Source organism: Protopterus annectens, chromosome 2.part1 (genome assembly GCF_019279795.1).
Source record: "Protopterus annectens isolate FY-2018-M chromosome 2.part1, PAN1.0, whole genome shotgun sequence".
Taxonomy (NCBI): domain Eukaryota; kingdom Metazoa; phylum Chordata; order Ceratodontiformes; family Protopteridae; genus Protopterus; species Protopterus annectens.
Window position 1 is genome coordinate 29745688 of NC_056729.1, and position 22690 is coordinate 29768377.

Genomic DNA, 22690 nt, shown 5'->3' on the forward strand with positions numbered 1-22690 from the left:
CTGTGATTTCTTTTTGTCCCCTTTCAACAACAAATACAGCAGGTATTACTTGATCCCTCCTCAAGGACAGTCCCCTAGCCCTCCGGTCTACTCTATGCCTTTCCCCCTCTTCCGTTGATTCCCAAGTTACTACAGAAAGCTCTCAGGTTGCAAAGTAAAGTAATCCTCATTGCTCCTTTTTGACCTTGACAAACGTGGTTCACCTTTCTATGGTCTCAGCTGGTTTGCCTTCCGATGAAGCTGGATCTGAGTCCATATCTGCTGTCTCATCCATCAGGGCATCCACATCCGGACATTCAGGGCCTGAAATTAACCGTATGGTTTCCCCACTTCTGATAATGGCTAGATCTCCCAGGCTTTCTTCCCCCATTTGAGAAATATTGATTTCATCCCATAGGTCTTCCACACAAAAAATTTATAAGAGTAAGTGGAAGAAGTTCTCTTCTTATGCTGAACAAAAACAGATGGATCCTTTTACAGCCCCAGTTTCACTTGTATTAGACTTTTTGGCTTCCCTTTTCAAGGATGGTGCTAGCTACTCTGAAGTTCAACTAGCTGCTGTTTTCATCTTTAACTCTGGTTTTGAGTTATTATCTCTTGCTTCTTCAAAACTATGTAAAGCCTTTCTCAAGGGCCACCAGTCAAAGATCCTACTCCCCCGTGGGATCTTACTATGATTCTGCAAGTTTTAGTCCATTCCCTTTTGAAACCTCAGCCACTATGGATTTGAATTTTTTCCTGGAAAACCCTGTTTCTAGTAGCCATTACTTCAACCAGGAAAGTGTCTGAGCTCCAAGCCCTTTCAGCTAAATTTCCATATTTGATTTTCCATAAAGACAGAGTGACCATACAATACTAATCCTTCCTTTTTATCCAAGGTGGCTAAAGAGAGTAACATTAATCAGTCAATCAATTTCCCAGTCTTTTTTCCTGAGTATCAAAACAAGGGAGAGTACTCTTTACATCTGATTGATGTTCATAGGCAGCTTCGTTTTTATATCTGTAGAACCAAGCCCTTCAGGAACTGTAACCAGCTGTTTGTTTCCTTTTCGAATGCTAAGGAAAGTAGAGCAGTTGCCAAAGTTATGTTGGCAAGATGGTTGAAAGACTGCATTACATTTATTTATTCCCTCAAGGGTATTCCTTTACCGGGTCTGGTAAGGGCTCATTCTACAAGGTCCATGGCCATGTCTCAGGCTTTTTGGTCTAGAGTTGCAACTGAAGACATTTGTGCTGCTTCTGCTTGGTCTAACACCCATTCCTTTATTACACATTATACATTGGACATGCCTTTGGTTCTGTTGTACTCTGGAATATCCTTCCTTGATGGCCACCCTGAATTATAGTAGCTGGGGACTCTGTCCCACAGGTTAATGGAATGAAGTGGGCAACATCAGATAAAGAAGTTATGTTCTTACCATAACATTCCATCTGTGTTGTCCATCTTCATTCCATTAACCTTCTCGCCCCCCCTTCCCCTATCCATTTTTTTTTTTTGGGGAAGCCTAGTAGAAGTTACAAGGAATCTTTATTCCTTTGGTTGAGTTTCGATGTCCCTTATTTGTGAAATATATACACATTTGGTCTGCATGTTTTTTTGTAGTATAATTAATGCTTCATAGCTATTATGTTCTTGTTGGCAAACTCGATCTGAGGTACAGTGGGGGAGTGGGGCATTATGGGTAGGGAGGAGGAGCTCAAGTCAGGCATCTCAAGCTAAAAGAAGGTGGTTAGTCGGTTCCGAGCCTCGGAAACGTATTCCCACAGGTTGTTGGAATGAAGATGGACAACACAGATGGAAATGTATGGTAAGAACATAACTTCTTTATATAGTAAATCACAAAATTTGTTTCCGTTGTTGGTTTGTGGGAATTGCCCACAGTTGCAAGATGAAGCAGAAAATATATATGTCAAGCTTTATTTACTATAAAATGTAATACTGCTGCAGGACCAGACAGACTAAATGGCTGCTTTTTGAAAGGAATTATTAAGGCATTGCTACCTTGTTTGGTATATTTATTTCAAAAGACTTTGTGAAGTATATGTGTCTGATCTAAGGAAAAAGGCAGTTGTGGCCCCAGTTCAAAAATATAAGCCAGGTTATATGGGTGATAATTATAGACCAATTAGCCTCACGTGTATATTGGGAAAGTGCTTTGAAAGGGTGATATATTAACAATTTAAAAAACATTTTATTTTATGTTGGATATATACTAACATGGTTTTCTTTCAAGAAGATCGAGTATAACAAATTTGATTCGTTTTTATGAAAATTTTATTTGTTTCTTGGACAAAGGTCTTGTAGTGGATGATGTCCTTACATTCACTGCTGCAGTATTCTTAACCTATGGGATTCCTGCCATGGAAGCCTGACATCCGGCCAGTCTACCAAAGACTCCTGTTGCTTTAAAAGTATGCTAAACTTTACCCAAGCACTCCTTGCGTAGCGTAGGGCATAAAGGTGATGTTCAGGCCTACCATAGTCAGAACTTCTTTGCCACCAGTCCGAAAGTAACTTTTCACCATCAGTCTGTTTACCTGCATCTGTTTTCTGCCAGTTGAACGCATTTTTGTTCTCCAGTGACTACATTTTCCTGTTTGCTGACATCATTGCAGTTGCAGATAAATGCCATGTTGGGGTTTTTTTTTTTTCTTGTCTTGTTTTGTGCTCCTTTGGGTTAATATCATCCAGGAAGGGTAAATACCAGTGTGGGAGACAGATTTCCCATAAAGACTGCCACAATAAGTGTCTTTTTTGTCTAGAAGCTTCTCAAGACCATAAGTATTGTCCAATTTGTCAGGTGTTCGTTCTGAAAACCCTTCACAGTAGACTTTCTTCCCTTTCCTTGTTTCTTGAGAATCAGAGTCTTAGGCTTCTCGCTAAAGATATAATGGGAGGAATCTCCCACCCTGAGGGTCAGCTGTTAGGGAAGAAGAAGGTGAAAAAGGTATGACTGGAATCTTCTGCTGTCCAGCGTCTGCCAGGTGTTTCTCCTGAGGTTGTTACAAACCTGGAGGTTGCCTGGCTCAGCTGTGTTGTCAGATTTCTCTGCTGCAACCTTGTTGGAGGCTGGTGAGGATCAGGCTGGCAGCACATCTGAAGAGGCTTTGCAGGTGTCTGTCTTGGACATTCAGGGGGAACCACTGTTGATTATTTTCCAAGTGGACTAGGGGAGTTCCTCCATTTTTAGTTGAGGAAGAAGTTCCTCCTACTACTGTTCTCGATTGTCATCTTGGGTCGGAGCCTTCTCAGTTTTTTGGAGGGGACGTTCCCTTAAAGAAGAAACAAAAACTTAAACATGTTTCTTCTGCTGATAGGTATCCACAAAGTGAATGGCAGGCCTTTACTCAGGGACTATTTATTGTTTTAATATCCTTAAAGCTTCCTGTAGGGGTTTTGGTTCCAACTCCTCCTTGGTCCTCGACTCCCCTTAAAAGGCCTAGAGAACAGGATTCTTCTGAGGATGAGTCAGATTCTGATGATGAATCCCTGACTTATTCTACTCAAATTCATTCTCCTTTAGACTATGAGTCAGAGGAGGAGGAATCTATTAGTCCTGATATTCCTTTTAAGAAAATTTCCCTTGGGGACAAACTGTCTAGGATGATGGATTTTTTTTAAGTGGGATTGTGCTCTCTCTGATCTCTCTGGCTTGTCTCTGATAGCCACGCTGCTTCGCAAGGGACGGCTTGCACCTGTCACCCCTGGGATTCCGGATATTGGCAAAGGCTCTTGCCACCCCCATAGTGCCTTTTTTAGGCAAGGCTCAATTTCTAAACCTACCACCCTAGAACACAAAAAAGGAAAAAAACTAAGGGTAATGCTGCTCAATGCCAGAAGTCTCAATCTCAAAATGCACGCACTCGAGGCCCTTCTCAGTATGGAGAACATCGATGTCTGTGCTGTGACAGAAACCTGGTTCAAGGCTCCTGAGAGCACCCCAGCGCTATCAGGTTTTACCTCATATCATGCGTTCCGGCCCCAAAATCCGGACAATACCAAGAAAGGAGGGTATCCATATTCATTAAGGACACCCACACCTCAAGACTGGTGGCAACGCACGATGCATCGGAGACCATCCAGGTGCAATTAACCATAGGCAAGACTGCTCTGCAAATTGTAGCATGTTACAGGCCACCCTCACAAACTCAGGAACCTCACATGGCCTTCCTGAAAACACTAGAGGGGATAAATGTATCACCAAACACCATCATACTAGGTGACTTCAATTACCCTAATATAGACTGGGAACACTACTCAAGCCCAAACACCCTAGCCCAAAAGTTCCTGGAATTCATAAACTCAAATGCCATGGAACAACTAGTCACCATCCCCACAAGAGGAGATAACATACTTGATCTCATCATCACGAACATGGGAGCACAATGTTCAACACCGAAGTATACCCCTCACTGGTGAGATCAGATCACAAACTAATCTCGCTGGAGGTCCTCATCCCACCCCACCTGAAATAAAAGACCACAGTAAAGAACTTCTCAAAAGCCGACTTCACACTTCTAAAGACTAGTGTGGTCTCCTTTAAGGCCCCGAGCTGGTGGAAAACAGTACTCAAGCCGCTGAATCACTTACAGACGCCTTCTACCAGCACCTGCAGGACTGCATGGATAAGGCAATCCCAAACAAAACAAAGACTCTTAGTACCAAAGGCAAGCGTCCAGTCTGGTGGACCCCAGCCATAAACAAACTCTACAATAAAAGGAGGAAGCTACTACAAGATACAGCAAAATCCTTAAAAGGTAAGACACCCTTGATCACTATAAGTAAAAACTAAGAGCTCTCATAAAATCATCCAAAGCAAATTCGAGAGAAAAATAGCTAAAGACTCAAAAGACAATCATAAGGCCTTCTTTAGCTATGTTAGACACCTAGGAGGAAACTCCCAGATATGCTCAGAACTAGTTCAAAATGATGTGAAGATTACTGATCCTACAGACATTGCCAACATACTGGCTGACAGGTTCAGTGCAAACTTCTCCCCTCCCCAAAAGGAGAGATATCTATACCAAACGATTGCAGCCCCCAAACATCTCCAGCGCCCAAGTGAGAACTGCTCTCTCCAAAGCAAAAACACAGCATCCATGGGACCTGATGGTGTCCCCGGCTGTGTGCTCCACGAACTCAATGAGGAATTAAACCCACAGCTAGGACAGCTGTTTAATCAAAGTCTTACCTCTGGATGCACTCCAGGAGTGGCACTGCAACTGTGGTCCCACTTCACAAAGGCGGTGCCTCCACCGACCCTGGAAATTACCGCCCATTAGCCTGACAAGCCTTATCTGCAAAGCCATGGAGAGGATCATAATGGACCTCATAAATAAAGACATAGGGAATTTGCAGACTTTGGATCCAACCCAGTTTGGCTTTGTCAAAGGCAGATCATGCCTTTTAAACTTGGTTGACTTCTTGAAACAGTCACCAAAGCCATTGATGAGGAAAGGCAGTCCATACAGCCTACCTCGATCTGGCTAAGGCCTTCGATACAATACCCCACTCGGGTATCATTGAAAAACTCATCAGCTTAAATGTTAACCCATACATCACAAGATGGGTTGCAAACTGGCTGAGTGACAGAACCCACAGGGTCAGAGTTGCTGGCGCCATGTCAGACTCAAAACCTGTCACAAGTGGTGTCCCACAGGGCTCAGTCCTGGGCCCACTCTTGTTTGGCATCTACTTTTCCAAAGTACAAGCAAACACAGGAGGGTTATGGCTGACAAAGTTTGCAGATGGCTGCAAACTGGGCCATAGTAGAAAACACATCTGACACAGATATCCTTCAGAAGGGTCTCACAGAAGCGGATAACTGGTGCCAGAGCCACGGCCTGAAGTTAAATGCCAAAAAATGCATAGTCATACCCTTTGGGAAAAACAAGGTTACCCCTAGCTACCAAATAGGTGGCAATCCACTGAGCACAGAAGAAGTTATCAGGGACCTGGGGACCCAGGTTGATAGTAGTCTGTCATTCGACACCCATGTAGCTAAAGTAGTTAGGAAGACTTTCTACATTGCCCACCTTATCATGAAGGGATTCTCATCTAGATCAAGGGAGGTCATAGTCTCCCTTTACTCATCACTCATCAGACCAATGATTGAGTACAATGCCCCATTTGGGATGTATCTGACCCGACACCTGCAGCAGCTGGAGAGGCCACAAAAGTTCCTCACCAAAAGGATAAAGGGTCTCAAAATCTGTCCTATGCTGCCCGACTGAAAGAACTCCAGCTCTATTCAGTCGCATCATTGCTCAGAGGTGACCTTTGCCTAACATACAAGGCCATGTCAAACCCAGATTTGATGAATATGCTTCACCTCAAAAATCTAGATCCATCAGAGCCACAAGGGCGGAGACTTAAACCTCGACACGGCTATTAATAGGACGTGCTGGAGGGATAGATTCATTACCCAAAGACTCCCTATGCTGTGGAACAAAATCCCGGTACATGTGAGGCAGAGCACCTCGCTGGCCTTGTTCAAGAGAAATCTTGACCAATGGATGGGAGATCGCAGATATACCCCAGGGATTACCTCAGTGTCACTGCTCGACAGAGGCACAGCAAAATAATGGGTATAGTTCCCCATACTAAAGGGGTGGCGTAAGCCACAAAACGATGGGCTAGGCTTGTAAATGCCCTCGGGCAGATAGCCTAGTATAAACCTATGAACCTATGAACCTATAAGAATACTATGAGTTCTTGCAGTTGAGATCTCCTAGGCCTACGGCTATTCCTCCTGTTTTGTCTGCTTTGCTGGATGCTTTTTCCAGCCCATCTCATGTGCCTGATTCTCTGCCCCCTGCTCGTAAGAAACCTGACAAGTTTTTTAGGGTGCCTGAGGATCATTATTTTTTTATATAAGTGTCCTGCTGCTGACCCCTCTGTAGTGTTTGTAGCCTCTGTTAAGCTGTCTCAGTTGCTTCCTTTGCCCAAGTTATTGTCTTTTGACAAGGACAACAGAGCTATGGAAAGCCTGGGAAAGAAGGTTTACACATCTGCTACCCTACCTTTTAGGGCTGTTAATTATCAGGCCCATATATCTAGGGTGTGTTGCCGTTTCTTTCTCAGACCTGTCAACTAATTTCTTATTTTCCAGAATCCTTCCATTCTTTCCTTCCTAGGGACTTCCCCTCAAGTCGTTCATCATTCTATTAAATGTAGTTATGATGTAGCACATGCCTCTTCTAGGGCTGCTGCTTTTGGTTCAGTAATGGAGGCATTCTTGGCTTAGGCTTCAACCTTTACCTGATGATATTAAGGCTAAGTTGATGGATGCTTCTCTGGATTCTAAGCTTTTGTTTGGGGAAGCTGCTGCTGGTTTGTTTAAGTCCCTTCAGGATAAGGGTAAGGCCTTACTGGTGTTTGTTTGTCCTGTGCCCAAATTTCAGAGAAACTACCCCGCTAAGCCTGCCTGTGTTCGTAGACAATTCCGCCCTTCTACTAAAGGTAAGAAGAGTGGCAAACGGGCTCCTCCTGCTAAGGCCCCCCAGTTTTCAGGGACTCCGAAGCCTTCCTTTCTAGACAAACCAGGTGCTGTATGACTATCCATCCCTTCCCTGCCCCATTTGTCTTTATCTTCACCTTTCTCTTCCTTTTAGCTTCAGATCACTCAGGATTCTCGGGTTTTGTCAGTCATTCGTCAGGGGTACTTCACGGTATGGATATCCCGTCCTCCTTTTATGGGCATTCCTCAGCCTCTTCAGGAACAACTTTTCTTTTTCCCAGCAGTTCTTCAAAATCTCTTGACTCAGGGGTATTATTCATGAGGTACATGTGTCCCAAAGGGGGAAAGGGTTGTAATCCGGACTGTTTTTAGTGCCAGGAAAGAGGGCACTTGGAGACCTATTCTAGACCTCTCTCATCTAAACACTTTTCTAAAAGTGCCTTCCTTTCAGATGTTGTCCCTTCCGATTCTGTTTCCTCTCTTGCTCCCTCAGGCCTATATGGTGTCTCTGGATCTCAAGGATGCTTATCTCCATATTCTGATCCATCCTGTTTTCAGGAAGTGTTTGCATTTCTCTGTTGTTTCCTGGCATTTTCAGTTCTTTGCTTTGCCCTTTGGCCTTTCTACTGCCCCAAGGATGTTCACCAAATGCCTTGCTCTTGTGATTGCTTAGGCTTCAAGGGATCCAAATATTTCCTTACATTGACGACCTGTTGATTCAGGTGCCCTCTACAGAGACCCTTTTGCAAAATCTTCATTTTGCCATTTCCCTTGTTCAGAATCTGGGGTTCACTATAAATTTCAAAAAGTCTTCTCTGATTCCTCCTCAGAATCACATTTTTATGGGTTGCAGAATTCAGGTGGTGCCAGTGCTGGCTTTCCTGCCCCCTCCAAAGGCCTTAACTCTCATTTCTTTCTTTCACGCTTTTCTTCCTGTGGCTTCCATTACCACCAGGGAGTTTCTGAGAGCTCTGGGTTTCATGGCATCCATCATTTCGATGCTCCCTCTGGCCAAACTTCACATGAGGAATTTTAAGTGGTTTCTGAAGTCTGTGTGGCTTCAACATTCACTTCCTGTAGACTTTGTAGTTCTTCTTCCTTGTCTCAGACAGGAACTTCACTGGTGGATTCAGCAGTTGTCTCTGAATCCAGGGATCCCTTTTCATCCCCTTCTTCCCTCTCAGGAATTATTCAGAGAATGCTTCAGACATGGGATGGGGGGTGATATTTGGCTCCCTAAAAGTTCAGGGGGATGTGGTTTCGTGGTCAGCAGAAGGAGCATAACAGTGTCAAAGAGATGAGAGCTCTTCTGTTGGCTCTTTATGCCTTTCATCCTCTTTTCTCTCCAAGGCATCTCAAGATGTTCACAGACAATACCACAGTGATGTGGTATATCAACAAACAGGGAGGAATGAGATCTTATCTTCTTTGCCGGTTGGCACTTCTGGTATGGGATCTTGCTGTCAAGTATCAAGTGGCTCTTCAGGTAATTTATATCCCTTCTGGTCAGAACATTGTAGCAGACACTCTGAGCAGGTCCTTAACTCAGTCCCATTAACGGATGCTTCACTGGGATGGGTTTCTGGACATTATCCATCAGTGGGGTACTCCTCAAGTTGATCTTTTTGCCTCCCCTTTGAGCAGACAACTTCCTCTGTTTTGTGCCAGAGTCCGAGGTCCTCTAGTGTGGAAGGTAGACACCCTGTCATTTTCTTGGAAGGGGATGTTTCTTTATGCATTCCCTCCCCTTCCTCTCATTCCAAAGTCCTGCTTAAAATTCAACAGGATGTTCCCAAAATCTTGTTAGTGACTCCGTTTTGGCCTTGACAGCACTGGTTCCCTCTTCTGAATTTAGCAAGGGGCAATCATCACAAGTTACCTCACGGGATGGATCTATCTCACAAGATGAGGGATCTCTCATCCATCCCCACCTGTCCAGGCTTCAGCTGGCACTGTGTGTGATAGGATTTTGATTCCTCATAGACACCTTTTTCTGAGGACATACTGCAAATCCTGCAGGAGGCTAGGAAATCTTACTTATACAAATGGAAGAGGTTTTCTGTTTGGTGTCTCTCTCGTAACCTGGACCCACTTACTGTGGATATTCCTTTGGTTCTGTCTTATTTGTATGAGTTACTCAGTAATGGTTTGACCTATTCTTCTGTTAAGGCCCATTTATCAGCTACCTCTACTTGTCTGCCCTTTTCTCTTCCTTTAAATTCTAGATTTGAGGTGAAACAATTTCTTAAAGGCGTCCTTAATATTAGACCTCCCAGGAACCCTGTTCCTCCTCCCTTGGATCTTAATTTTGTTTTGGAGAAGTTCACTTAGGCTCATTTTGAACCTGCTGCTCCAGCTTCTTTGCAGCATTGTTCCTGGAAGAATGTTCTTCTGTTAGCTCTTACTTCTGCCATACAGGTGTCTGAGTTACAGGCCCTTATGGCTTGTACTCCTTTTTGATCTTTCACGAGGACAGAATGTCCTTGCGCACTAACCCTTCTTTTATGCCAAAGGTGGTTAATGAGTTATCACAATCAGTCTGTTAATCTGCCTACCTTTTTCCCCTCTCCGCAAACTGACAGCGAGAGGTTGCTGCATACTTTGGACATGCATAGGCATCTGAAGGTTTATTTGGATAAGATTAAGGCTATTAGTAAATCTGATCAATTATTTGTTTCTTTTCAAACTAGATCTTTGGGACTTGCTGTATCCAAGCAAACTATTTCTTCTTGTATTTCTAACGGTATTTTTTTTGTTGCACTTTTCATGGCAAGAGCCTTCCCTCTTCAGTCAACACTCATTCCACTACAGCTGTAGCATCTTCTGGTGTTTTTTTCAAGGGCTTAGATACTAATTCTGTTCTTGAAGCAGCTACCTGGACTTCTGTGCATAACTTTACTATGCACTGCAAGTTGGATGGTATCTCTAGAGCGAGGGCTGATTTTGCTGGTGCTGTTCTTCATGGCTTTTTAGGGGACTTTTCTGCTTCTTCCCCTCCCTAGGTTCCCACATTTTAAGAATACTGCAGCAGTGAATGTAAGGACATAGTACAGTTATGTAAAATTGTACCATAATGGTAAATGTCCTTGCCTTCACTGCTGCAGTATTCGTTCCCTCCCTCCCTCCCTCCCCCTCGTCCTTTGCCTTCTTGGATTTACAGATCACCACTTGGGTTCCTTGTCGGGTGTTCCTACTGGGGCAGTCAGTTCTGACTGTGGTAGGCAATGTCATCTTTATGTCCCACACAATGCAGTGAGCTTTTGGGTCACATTCAGCATACCTTTAAAGCAACAGGAGTCTTTGGTAGACTAGCCGGATGCTGAGCTTCCATGATAGGGAATTCCATATGTTAAGAATACCGCAGCAGTGAAGGCAAGGACATCTACTATTATGGTAAGATTTTACACAACTGTACTTTTTGTATCTGGATTTTGCTAAAGCATTTGATACTGTTCCCCATACTGTGGTTTTTGAGACTCTTAGACAAGTTAATGCTGATGCATAAATAATTAGATGGATTTTAAAATGATCGTCTAACAGAAGATACAGAGTAAGAATTAAATGTTACTCTGATTATGAAACCATCTATTTAAGGATTCCATAGATGTCAGTATTGGGACCATTGTTATTTAAACTGATAATATCAGTTTGTCCTACTTCAGAAAATGATTTGTACAGTGACAAGTGATAAAAGAACTAGGTATAATAGTGGACTCCAATTTCAAATTTGAAGTAAATGTTGCAAACATAAATAGAAAATGTTATGTTCTTATTAGGAATATTATTTGTTCTTTTTCAAGCAGAGACAAACATATTATTAACTAGTGCATGTCCTATTATTAAATATGGAGGATCTTTTTGCATATTAAGTATTGCACAGCTAAGGACTTTAGAATGTATACAGAACACTATCACTTGACAAATACGTGGCTGTAAATATTTACCATACGAAGAGAAACTTGAAGAGCTGTCTTTATATTTGGTTGCATGTAGATTTTTGAGGGGTGATGTGATAATGAGATATAAAGTGTTTAAGAAATTCTACTATAGCTGCCATGTTGGATATAGATTTTATTGATGCCACAAATAACTAGCTGGTTAGATTGCTTTCTGCAAACACAAAGTTAAAAGGTTTGTCCTTCCATTTAAGGGCTGGTCAAGTTTTGGAATTCATTACCCAAGTCAATTACAATAGCTGAAAATGTTAAACTTTTAAGATATGGTTTAAAAAATATTTTTGCATCAGGGACAATAATAAGGCAAACTCTAAAATGGCCAGGGTAGGCCTACAGTTTGTAAAGAAAATAATTAAATAATTGAAGATGTGACACCTATATATTTAAGTTGTAGTCTTGTATGCATATTATATTGTATGCATATTCTGTTTGGCACCTACTTTTCTGAAGGAAAAGCCAATGCCAAAGGGCTCTAGTTGAGTAAGTTTGCAGATGTCTGCAAGCTAAGAGCAGTCACTGAATCCTTAAATGACTTGGCGATCTTGCAGGAGGTTTGTCCCAAATAAATAAGTAGTGCCAAAATCATGGACTGAAAGTAAATGCCAAAAAGTGCATTATTGTATCCTTTGGGAAGTCATTTGCTCCAGGGAACTACCACATTGACAATACACCCCTAAGAGTTGAGAATTTATATGGACAGTGACCTAACTTTTAACCAATATGTGTCCATTGTTGTTAAGAAAGTCCTTTTATATTGCAGAGCTTATAAACAGCTGGATTGTGTTTAGATCTAGAAATGCCATTGCCCCCATTTATTCAGCCGTCATAAGGCCAGTCATTGAATATAATGCCCCTTTTGGCCGTATCTCACCAGACTCATGTACAGTTAGAAAGATACCTTATGGAAAGGATACAAGGCCTAAACCACATATCCTACCTGGGCAGACTCATAGCCCTGTCACTATATTCGTTATCCTATAGACTGCTAAGAGGTTAGCTGTGTCTGGCATATAAGGCATCCTTAGGCCCAATACTGATGGACTTAGTATACATCAGCAGTCAAATGGCATCAGAAATACTATGTCAAGGAATGTAAACCTCTTCTACAACAACCACAGAAAGGTTTGGAAGGACTGGTATATCTCTCTCTTTAGATAAATCCTCTAAGCTTCTCCCCAGTACAAATGTCCTATCTACTGTTAAAGATAGTAGAGCTGTGGATAGATGGGCAAAGAGGGTTTATACCTTTGCTACCCTTGCCTTTAGGGCAATTAACAGACTCAAATGACAAAGTATTTGATCTTTGTCTTAAATTCCTTAAACAAAGCTATACTGGACTGTCCTACAGCAGAATCTAAGCATCAAATGGAGAACTCACTTTTGCAGGCCACTCAGATTGCCAAACACAGCATTAAGTACAGTTACAATACTGTGGATGCTTCATCTAGGGCATCTGGCACTGGATCTCTTATTCGCAGATATGCATGGTTTCACAGTCAGCCTATACCTGGGGATTTCAAATCTAAAATTCTAGACTCACCACTGGACAAAGACTAACTATTTGATCCTCAGGCAGGCAGCCTGTTCAAAACTTTCCGAAACCAAGTTAAGACCATGAAAGACTGCAGACAGATCTTACTCTTCTCAATTCCTAGATACCACAGAAACTACCCATCTAATCTACCTCTTTCATTAGAAGGGATCTTGGGACAGTTTAGAAACAAATGAAAATCCCTAGGAAAAGATACTCTGAGAAATCCCATAGGGAACCTCCACCTGTGAAGCCACCTTTTAGAAGAAAAAAACATTGATCCCCCCCATCAGTCCCATTACCCCTCTTTCCCAAAGACTATTGATCTTCCTGGCCAGGTGAGAAAATACTGTCACAGATCTCTGCATCATCAGGGACGACTATGTCATCTCTTGGGAAATATTCCCCCTCCGAAAGGCATGCCACTCCCCCTCAATACCAAATATCCCTTCTGGCTGCCATTATTTAAGACCTCCTTATACAGAGCACCATTGAACAAGTCCCAAAGGACTTAACTGAAAAAGGGTTTTACAACAGGCTTTTTCTAGTAACAAGAAAGGAAGGACCATGGAAACCCACCCTAGACCTGCCCATCTTAAACACTTACTTGAAGGTACCATCTTTCAAAATACCCTTTCTTCATAGTCTTCTACCTTTCATCCTTCCATAGGCTTTCTTAGTGTATACCCATTCACCCTTCTTGCAGGAGATTCCTCAGTTTTCTCTGGCTCCTTGCTTTTTCAGTTTACTGCTCTGACTTTTGGTCTTTCCACAGCTCCAAGAGTGTTCACAAAAAAGTGTATTATTCTCTGGCTCCTCACTGTTTTAGTTTACTGTTCTGCCTTTTGGTTGTTCCACAGCTTCAAGAGTGTTCACAAAATGTCTAGCTCCAGTGGTAGCTTTCTGTCACACTTAAGGAATTCAAATTTGCCCCCTACCTGGATGACCTTTTAATCTAGGCACTCTTTCCAGCTGCCTCACAACAAGAGGTTCTCTGCTTTGATTCTCGGCTGGAATGCCTTCTGTGCGGAGTCTGCATGTCCTCCCTGAAGTCATGTGGGTTTCCTACAGGTACTGCGGTTTCCTTCCACATCCCAAATACATGCTGTATGTGGATTGGACACTCTAAATTGGCCCTAGGTATGAGTGTGTGTATGTGTGTGCCTTCTGTGGAAGGTTGGAACCCGGGCTGGCAACTCGACACAGTAAAACTCCACTGCCAGTTGTTCTGCAGACCGTTCCGCTGTGGCGACCTCTAACCGGGAAAAACCAAAGGAAGAAGAAGAAGACTATCTTCAGAAATTAATTTATCTTCACTTCACACTCCATCTTCTGACAGCTCTTGGTTTTACTAGAAACTACAAAAAAATCCCACATGGTCCTGACACAGGACCTGGTGTTTATGGGCTGTAAACTGGACACAAAAAAAATGGATGCCTTCCTTCTCCAGGAAGAAGCTCACAGTTTGCCAGTTATTTCAAAAAGCTGTCCTCCACAACCCATTGTTCAGCAAGGGGAGATGCTGAGGACTGTGGGATTCATGGCAGCCACCATTCCTATGCTCCCTCTGGCCAGACTTCACAGGAGGAAACTCCAGTGGTACCTGAAATCTGTGTGGTCCAAGCACTGCTACCTCTTGGACACCCTGATTTCCCTCCTCCTTTGTCTAAACAAGGAGCTGCTTTAGTGGAAGAGAGAGGTCAACCTCAACTACTATTCACACCACCACCTTCTCTTCAACAGGTTCAAATGGACACCTCAGACGAGGCATAGCGGGCATAAACAGGATCACACTGAGTGCAGCGAAATGGAAGCAGTCGGCTCGCTCAGTTCTGTACCAGGGACCCTTGTCCACAGCCTGGAAGACAGATGCCTACTCTTTCCAGTAGACAAGGAAATTCCCCTGCCTCTTCTTCCAAAACCTCTTCTCAAGGTGTAAAAGGAAGCACCAAATCTTCTTTCACTGGCACCATTTTGACTGAGCAACATTGGTTTCCCCTGCTGTTTTACCTGGCAAAGGGAAATTACAGGAGAATTCCTCTTCAGCTGGATCTGATAACTCAGAAAAAGGATTGCTGCTCCACCCAAACCTACCATCTCTCAACCTGATCCTATGGATGATAGAATTTTAATTCCTCAAAGACACTTTTTTTCTGAAATGTTAAGTCCTACAACAGGATAAGAGATCCACTACTAGAAAATCTTACACTGCCAAATGAAAAAAGTTTTCCTATTTATGCTGCAGTCATAGTCAGGATCCACTCTTATTACAACTTCCTGCTGTACTCCAGTTTCTCCGCAAATTTATTTGATCAAGCTTGGTCTACTCTTCCATAAAAGCTCACCTGTCCACTATCGGTACCTGCCTCCCTCTTAGCCCTCCACATATGGCTAGGCTGGAGGTCAAGCTTTTCCTCAGGGGAGTCGTTCATCTTAACACACCAAGGAAACCCATTTCTCCCGTTTGGGATAATATTTTTGTCTTAGAAATGCTTACACTGCCTCCCTTTGAACCAGCATCTTCTGCTTCTCTAAAATTATGTATTTGAAAAAACAGCCATCTCTTGGCTTCCACCTCTGCTAGGAGAGTTTTGAGTTACAATCTCTTATAGCCATTCCTCCTTTTCTTGTTTTTCACAAGGACAGGGTGACTCTGAGGGCTAATCCAGCCTTCATGCCTAAGATAATGAATGAGCTGCCCTTCAATTAGGCTGTTCATCTTCCCACTTTCTTTCTCAGTTCCCAAAACAGGGGGAAAGGATCTTACATTCTAGAACTAGTAGTATAATATTATCTAATGTCTTCATGTCCAATTGTGGTAATTTATTGTGTTGTTAATATTTTAATGATTACTGTATATATGTTAGTCTTACTGTCATTCAGGCTATGTGTTTCATTGTTATGTTTTGCACGGGGACCAAAGCAATGTAATTTCATTCAGCTTGTACTGCTGTGTATATCTGAGCGACAGTAAAGTTTACTTTGACTACTACTTCGACTATATTCTCTAGACATTCACAGGCAACTTGAACAAAATTAAATCCTTCAGAAAGACTGGTGAGCTGTCTGTATCTTTTATGAGCCCTAAACTGGGCCAGCCAGTCTCCAAACAAAGTACTGTGGCCTGGATTTCTAATGGCATCTGTTTCTGCTACTCACATCATGGCAAGACCCTGCCTTCCTGCCTTAAAACACATTCCACTAGGGCAGGGGCTTCCTCAGGGGCTTTTCACAAAGGAATAGACTTTAGGTCTATCTTGGAAGCTACCGCTTGGTCCTCTGTACACCTTTACCAAACACTACAAAAATGATGTTTTCTCCAGCTCCAGGGCAATCCTTGTTAGGTCAGTCCTGTCCAGAATGCTGATCAACTCTTCTGCTCAGTAGCCAACCACCCTTCCTTCCTCCATCAGCTCTGGGAATGACCCATATGTCAGGAATACTGCAACAGTGATTTCAGTCAGGACATGGTACAGTTGTGTAACAACTTACTGTTACAGTAGATGTCCTACTGATCACTCTTGCAATATTTTATCCTACTGTCCACCCCTCATTTCTCTCTTTATCTCTCTCTCACACACACACTGTGTCTTCAGCTTTCATTTTCCTCTCCCCCTTTTTTTAGCCTTTGCTCTGTTACATAGAAATGGGGAGTGGGAGTCTTCTTCCCTATTCGAGCTACACCTGTCTTAGCTGACCAGTGTCCTTTCTCAGTAGTCTTCAGGCTGCTGGCTTGGAGATAGTCTGAGGATCCACGCTTGTATGTGCAGTTATGTACATACTCCAATGAATACAAGCTGAGGTCATGCAGTGGATCTGTGACCTAGGGAAGGTAAACCTTTGTTACCACAGCTGGATGTCAGCGGTGACGACCCATATGTCAGGAGTACTGCAGTAGTGACTAGTAGAACATCTTCTGCTATGGTAAGTTCTTACACAAATGTACTAATATATAATTATCTATCATGGGATAGGTAAGGCCAATCTGTAACCAAATGGGATAGGTTAATTTGAGCACAAAAAAGTAAACTGGCTGTTTTTAAAATGGCCTGCAAGGGCAGCTAGCATTGATTTCTTTTGTGTATATTTTTATGCTATTTTTATGTCTGCTGTCTGCCAACCATCATCCTTCCTTTTTGTCTTTGGCACTAATCATCATTGCTGAATCGGGCTTTCAGACCATCTGAATTAGCCAGTCAAGAAAGGAAGAAGAAAGGAGAGAGACTGACAGTGAAATTAATTTCTGTTTATACCTGTACATGGATTTTTTTATGTTTCCTTGTAGACATTGGAGTTTAAATGTTGACTATTGCAGATAGGTAGAATATGATGCTTTTTAGCTTTTGGTAGTGCTTAAAGGATTAGCCAGTGAGTCTATGCATATCACACCATTTCATGAGTCACGTACCACCGTGCAGTTTCCTGCCTTTCTTTATTTGTTTGTCCATTACAAAAAAAAAAAGCTTTGTAAACATTTTGTTAAACCATGGCTCAAAAAAATGTAGCTTCCCCAGTTGTGACATTACTGTAGGGTAATTTATGGTACGTCCATAGATTGGAACACCTTCGTGCATACACAGTAGTTAACCTATTAAAGTCTATGGACACAGTAGATGCTTTTCCAATGCCTAAGTCACTAAGGTTAAAGTTATCTATTTTTCCTCGGTGATGTCAATGCAAAGAATCTACATATTTTAAAAATATTTTTCAGACATTAATAACATGAAAAAATGTTTACTGATGGGGAAGCTACTGTTCCGGAGTTTATACACCACATACTGTGGTGCAAAGGTAAGTTTTAGAATGTCAACAAATCACTTTAGGAACTGTTTTTAACTTCCTGTACCTGCAACTTCACTGTGTTTCTGCTGTTTGGACCTTAGTCTGTAGTCATATTTTAATAAGTTATAGCAGTAGTCAACCAAGACAGTCTCTGACAAAAAGGTATGCCATCTTCCTTGTTGATTTCTTGCCATGATGACAAATTTTTTTCATGAGTTAGGCAATCATTACATAGGCCTAGATATGTTTCTATCACTTTTTTAGTGCCATTTCTACTTTTTTATTCACCACACACAAAGTGGAAACCCACATACTTGCCTTCTGCAAGGGAAGAACTTTGAAGTTTAAGCTTGCATACACATTTATCAATAAGAGCGATGACTACTGAAGAGAGCTTCCACACAATCATGGTATGTGATGGCTTACCATATTTCACCTGTATAAGAATTCCTTAAATATTTACTGCCATACAAAAATTAGAGAACCCTAGGGGTGTACTATTGTAGCAGGTTTGTTCATGGGTTATTGTAGGTTCATATATAAGTACTAGGCTAGCTGGCCTTGAGGGCCATTTTAAGCCTAGCCAATTTCCAGTTTTTCTGCTTAAATTATCCATTTGTTCAGAGCTCACCCTTAGTCATCTAGTGGTCAACAATTGTATATTAACCCTAATGAGAATAACTGGAATCATACCATGCATAATTTGAGGGGACCCTTGCATGGGATGAAATGTTAAGGAGCTGCCTCTGTCCATTAGTAGTATGACGGGCAGTCCTGGGGTAAATTTTCTGTTTCCCATCTGTAGATCCATGTTGCTCTTGAATGTAGACTAGGGTTAATGTTGTTTCATGGTGAATTGTGACTAACTGTACTCTGTGTAATCGCACATAGTGAAATTTCAACCCTGCCATCATACCATTAATGGAACTCAATTATCTGTTGCTTCTTTGGTTTCCTTTTTGTCAGTAGACTGTTCCTCTACATGCTCAAACTTTACCACAGATTGTACAACCTATGGGGTTGTTATATTAAATAAGGGGTAAGAGGTGCAGGACTACCACTTCACCATCCAGGTTCATTAATATCATTTTTGTTCTCTCATTTTGGTCAAGCAGTCCAGTATCAAAAAAGAAGTATCACTGGATGATACCATCACCAGCCAGTCTTCTGTTACTGACAAGGCTTTCCACCATATAATAGAGACAGTAAGAAATCAAAAGAACCAAAAGGCAAACATTAATCTGATAGTGCCACTTGGCTATTTCTGAATTTTCTTCCATTAATGTTCGGTTTCAGATTTTAAACTGGTCCTGGTTGTGTAGTGCACATCTGCCCTTTTATAGCTGACTAGTAATGGTCAAGATACATGTTTGTCTGCTGTTCCATCCTCTTAGTCCCATCTAGCAGATACTTTTTTGTTCAAAAAAAATTTTTTTTGTCCTATTTATTTTCACTGCCTGCCAACCATCAGCCTTTCTGCCATGAACTGAACCCATCTTTCTCCACTGGTGTGATCGTTGGCTGCAGGCGGCATCATTTAGGCAGCCAAAAGTGTTTTTTTTCCTGTTATTTGACCCTAACCCCTTGGTGACTGTGTGCACCCTCTCAGATGCAAGTGTGTATAGCATTTAACCTGAGGGTGCGCACATTCCTGTATATACCCCAATAAAGACTGTAAATTATGTGGTCTGGCAGGAATCAAACACTTGTCATTACTATTGCTGTCTGTGTGACACCTTTTTTCCAGTAGTTGTCTACATTGCAGAGACTCAGACCACAGTCCTCCCCTCCAGGATGGACATGCAGGCATCAGCTGCACTTTCCCATCCATCCCTGCATGACTCCTCCAGTGCCTGAGCTACTAACTAAACTTGAGCCATCTTAGTTGCAGTCACACCTTTATCCCTGTATGCCACAGAGCTAAATCTTAATATGTTAGTTGAGTACTGTGGTTTCACAGTCAGCTAAGTAAAGCAGATTTTTTTTTTTTGCTTTGGCTGCATGTGGAAAAAATAGAAAATCAGATTTATTCCAATTAAGTCATCCCTACATTCTCCAACATAATATCTTGGAATGTGGGAAAAACCTAGACTAGTATACCTCTCATCTGCTACGATTTAGGCATGGCGCTATAATTGTCAGCTTCTGATATTAACTCATTCCTCCTATATGTATGTACCTGGACTACTATACCTCTCATCTGCTATGATTTAGGCATGGTGCTGTAATTTTCAGCCTCTGATATTAACTTGTTCCTCCTATATATATATATATATATATATATATATTGAGCTGGACTACCCTACCTCTCATCTGCTATGATTTAGGCATGGCAGTTTGGCATTATAATGTTCATCCTCAGATAATAAATAGTTCCTCCTATATGTATTGACCTGGACTACCATACCTCTCATCTGCTATGATTTAAGCATGGCGCTATCATTTTCAGCCTTAAATATCAACTCATACCTCCTATATGTATTGACCTGGACTACCATCCCTCTCATCTGCTATGATTTAGACAGTGCTATAATTTTCAGCCTCGGATATTAACTAGTTCCTCCTAGATGTATTAATTTTCATCAGATTTTCCCTCATAAAGACAGGCATGCTTAATGAGATGTGTATTAATAAATAACCAAAATAAGTGTGCACAGAGATTCCTGTTACTAACTGTATGCATCCTAGTATCTAAAGACCTTTTTATCCAAAACAATAAGACTGTACTCCCTTTGGGCCTTCTCTTACAATTTTTAAAGGCACTATGAATTTTAACTATGAGTGGTATGTCCAAGTCTGCAAGATACATACATTTCCATGATTTCTGCAGTTGTAGAATCTATGTTATAGTTAATTTCAAGTTAATGTGTATGCTATTCCAGCTGTTCATACCAATATAGTTTTGTAATGATCTCCCCAAAACAAATTACAGCATTCATTTTACTAAGTTTTTATTAGACTGGCCAAGTTCTGTTCTTTGGGTAGGGGGGGTGGAGCAGGGGCAGTATGATTGCTGCGAGATAGTGTCCACAACACCGAGACTTATGTTTAATGTTTTGAATGGTAGTTTCTGATTACCTAGATTTGAGTATGTTGTATTGCATGTTGGAATCCTGGAGACTTCAGACACATAAGCAAAGCAGACATTTTGTTGAGCAGGTTTTTCTAATAATGAGAACTTGACAAACAGAATGCCTTTCAGAGCCATGGAAAAGTTATTAAGTCATTCCTTACAGCATATGATTTGAATTATATTCTTGTATTTTTCATTGTTTTTCCTTCAAGAGTTTTTTTATGACTTTTCCTAAGCCCTACCCTTGTGCTGACAGATGCATTTTTTCATAGATGACAAATCTATAAAAGAATTTTCAGCCAAGATCTTGCTCTAGTTTTTTTATAGAAACAGGATAGCCTGTCACACGTAATCTGATGGGAGAGTCATTTACCTCTCGTGCCTAATAATGTACAGAGGTAATTTCCTGTAGAACCTCCTTTCTGACAAACATGCAGATTGTGAAAATAAATGCACTATTACTGCACGTCAACTTGTTTGCTAAAAGGGAGACTAACGTTTAGTCTGTGAATTCTTCTAGCAACACAGTGCAGATAATACAGACATGAGCCTCTGTATTTTAACCACTGCCATTCATATAGAAAAAATTAGGTGTACAGCATTCATGGAACCTTGTTGATATAGGTGACACTGACCCAGTTAAAATGCATGACCACTGCTGACTTGTACTACAAGTAACCCCAGGAGAAAAAAAAGAATTATCACATATAGTATAGCGCGCAAGACACAGATTGGCTAATGTCTCATGGAACTTTGCATAAAATCATGTAGGAATAAATAGAAACACAGAAAAAGTTCATAGTATAAGCCGTGGTAGTGCAGCGGTAGCGTTGTCACCTCACAGCAAGAGGTTCTCCAGTTCGATTCTCGGCTGGAGCGCCTTGTGTGTGGAGTCTGCATGTCCTCCCCACAATCGAGTGGCGTTCGAAAGATATGCGTGAATGGGCATGCCTTCATTGAAGGTTGGGCGTCGAGCTGGCACCTCGGCACCATAAAAATCTACTGCCAATCATTAGCGCCCTGGCAACCCCTAACCGGGAAAAGCCGAAAGAAGAAGAACAACAGAAAAAGTTCATAGTAAAAAATGCTCTATCACATTGGTTTTCATCCTGTAAAATATCTCCTCACTTTAAATTATAAAATAGAAATTTTGTATATGCATTTATTTATTTAGTAAAATTTTATATATGGTAATAGGCACACTGGTCCAGTGTAGTTATTTGAATTTCTAGTCCCAGATGTGCTCTTGATCCAATCATTTCCTATGATATTTCCTTACAGTGCAGCCTATGTCATGCCTTGTGGGTGCCCCCTCCTTCCAGGGAGATTAGCCTTTTGGTCACCACACTCATATTGTAGGTATAGTGGGAAACATGATTCAGGCACAAGGTGGTCATCATTTTCAATGGACAATGCTTGATTTCATTCATGCTGCTACTGTGCAGGCTCCTCCTGCACATTGAATATAGAGAACACGGAGAGACTCCTCACAGGTGCCTCTGTACAGTCAGTGCTGTTGTTACAGTGTGTATATGCATGCTTTGTCGATAACTAACTACCTGGTCCGCAACTCCTTTTTAGAATGAAAAGTCTTGCTTCCTCCCCAAGATTGGAAATATTTTTCAATCAATCCCTCAATCCTGTATTGCTGGCTTGCTCAGCAACTTAAGTCGCAATCACCTGCTTTGTAGTTAGGGCAACAGCATCTATGCCAGTGGACTGTGCAAGATGGACTTTGTTTCCTTTGTATCTTGGCAAATTATTAATAATATGTAAAATAAACTACAAGTTTGTAAAAGGGTGAATACACATAAGTGTATAATGAAGCGTTTAAAGAAAATAGAAAATAAATCAGCTGAAAATGTGAATACAAATGAGCAAATGTTAT

General features: G+C 41.7%; 1 protein-coding gene across 1 annotated transcript in view; it reads left to right on the forward strand.

Moving 5' to 3' along the window:
* ANO6 (anoctamin 6) overlaps positions 1-22690 on the forward strand; it is a 1522803-nt gene that overhangs the window by 402363 nt on the left and 1097750 nt on the right. The gene's annotated exons all lie outside the window — the stretch shown is intronic.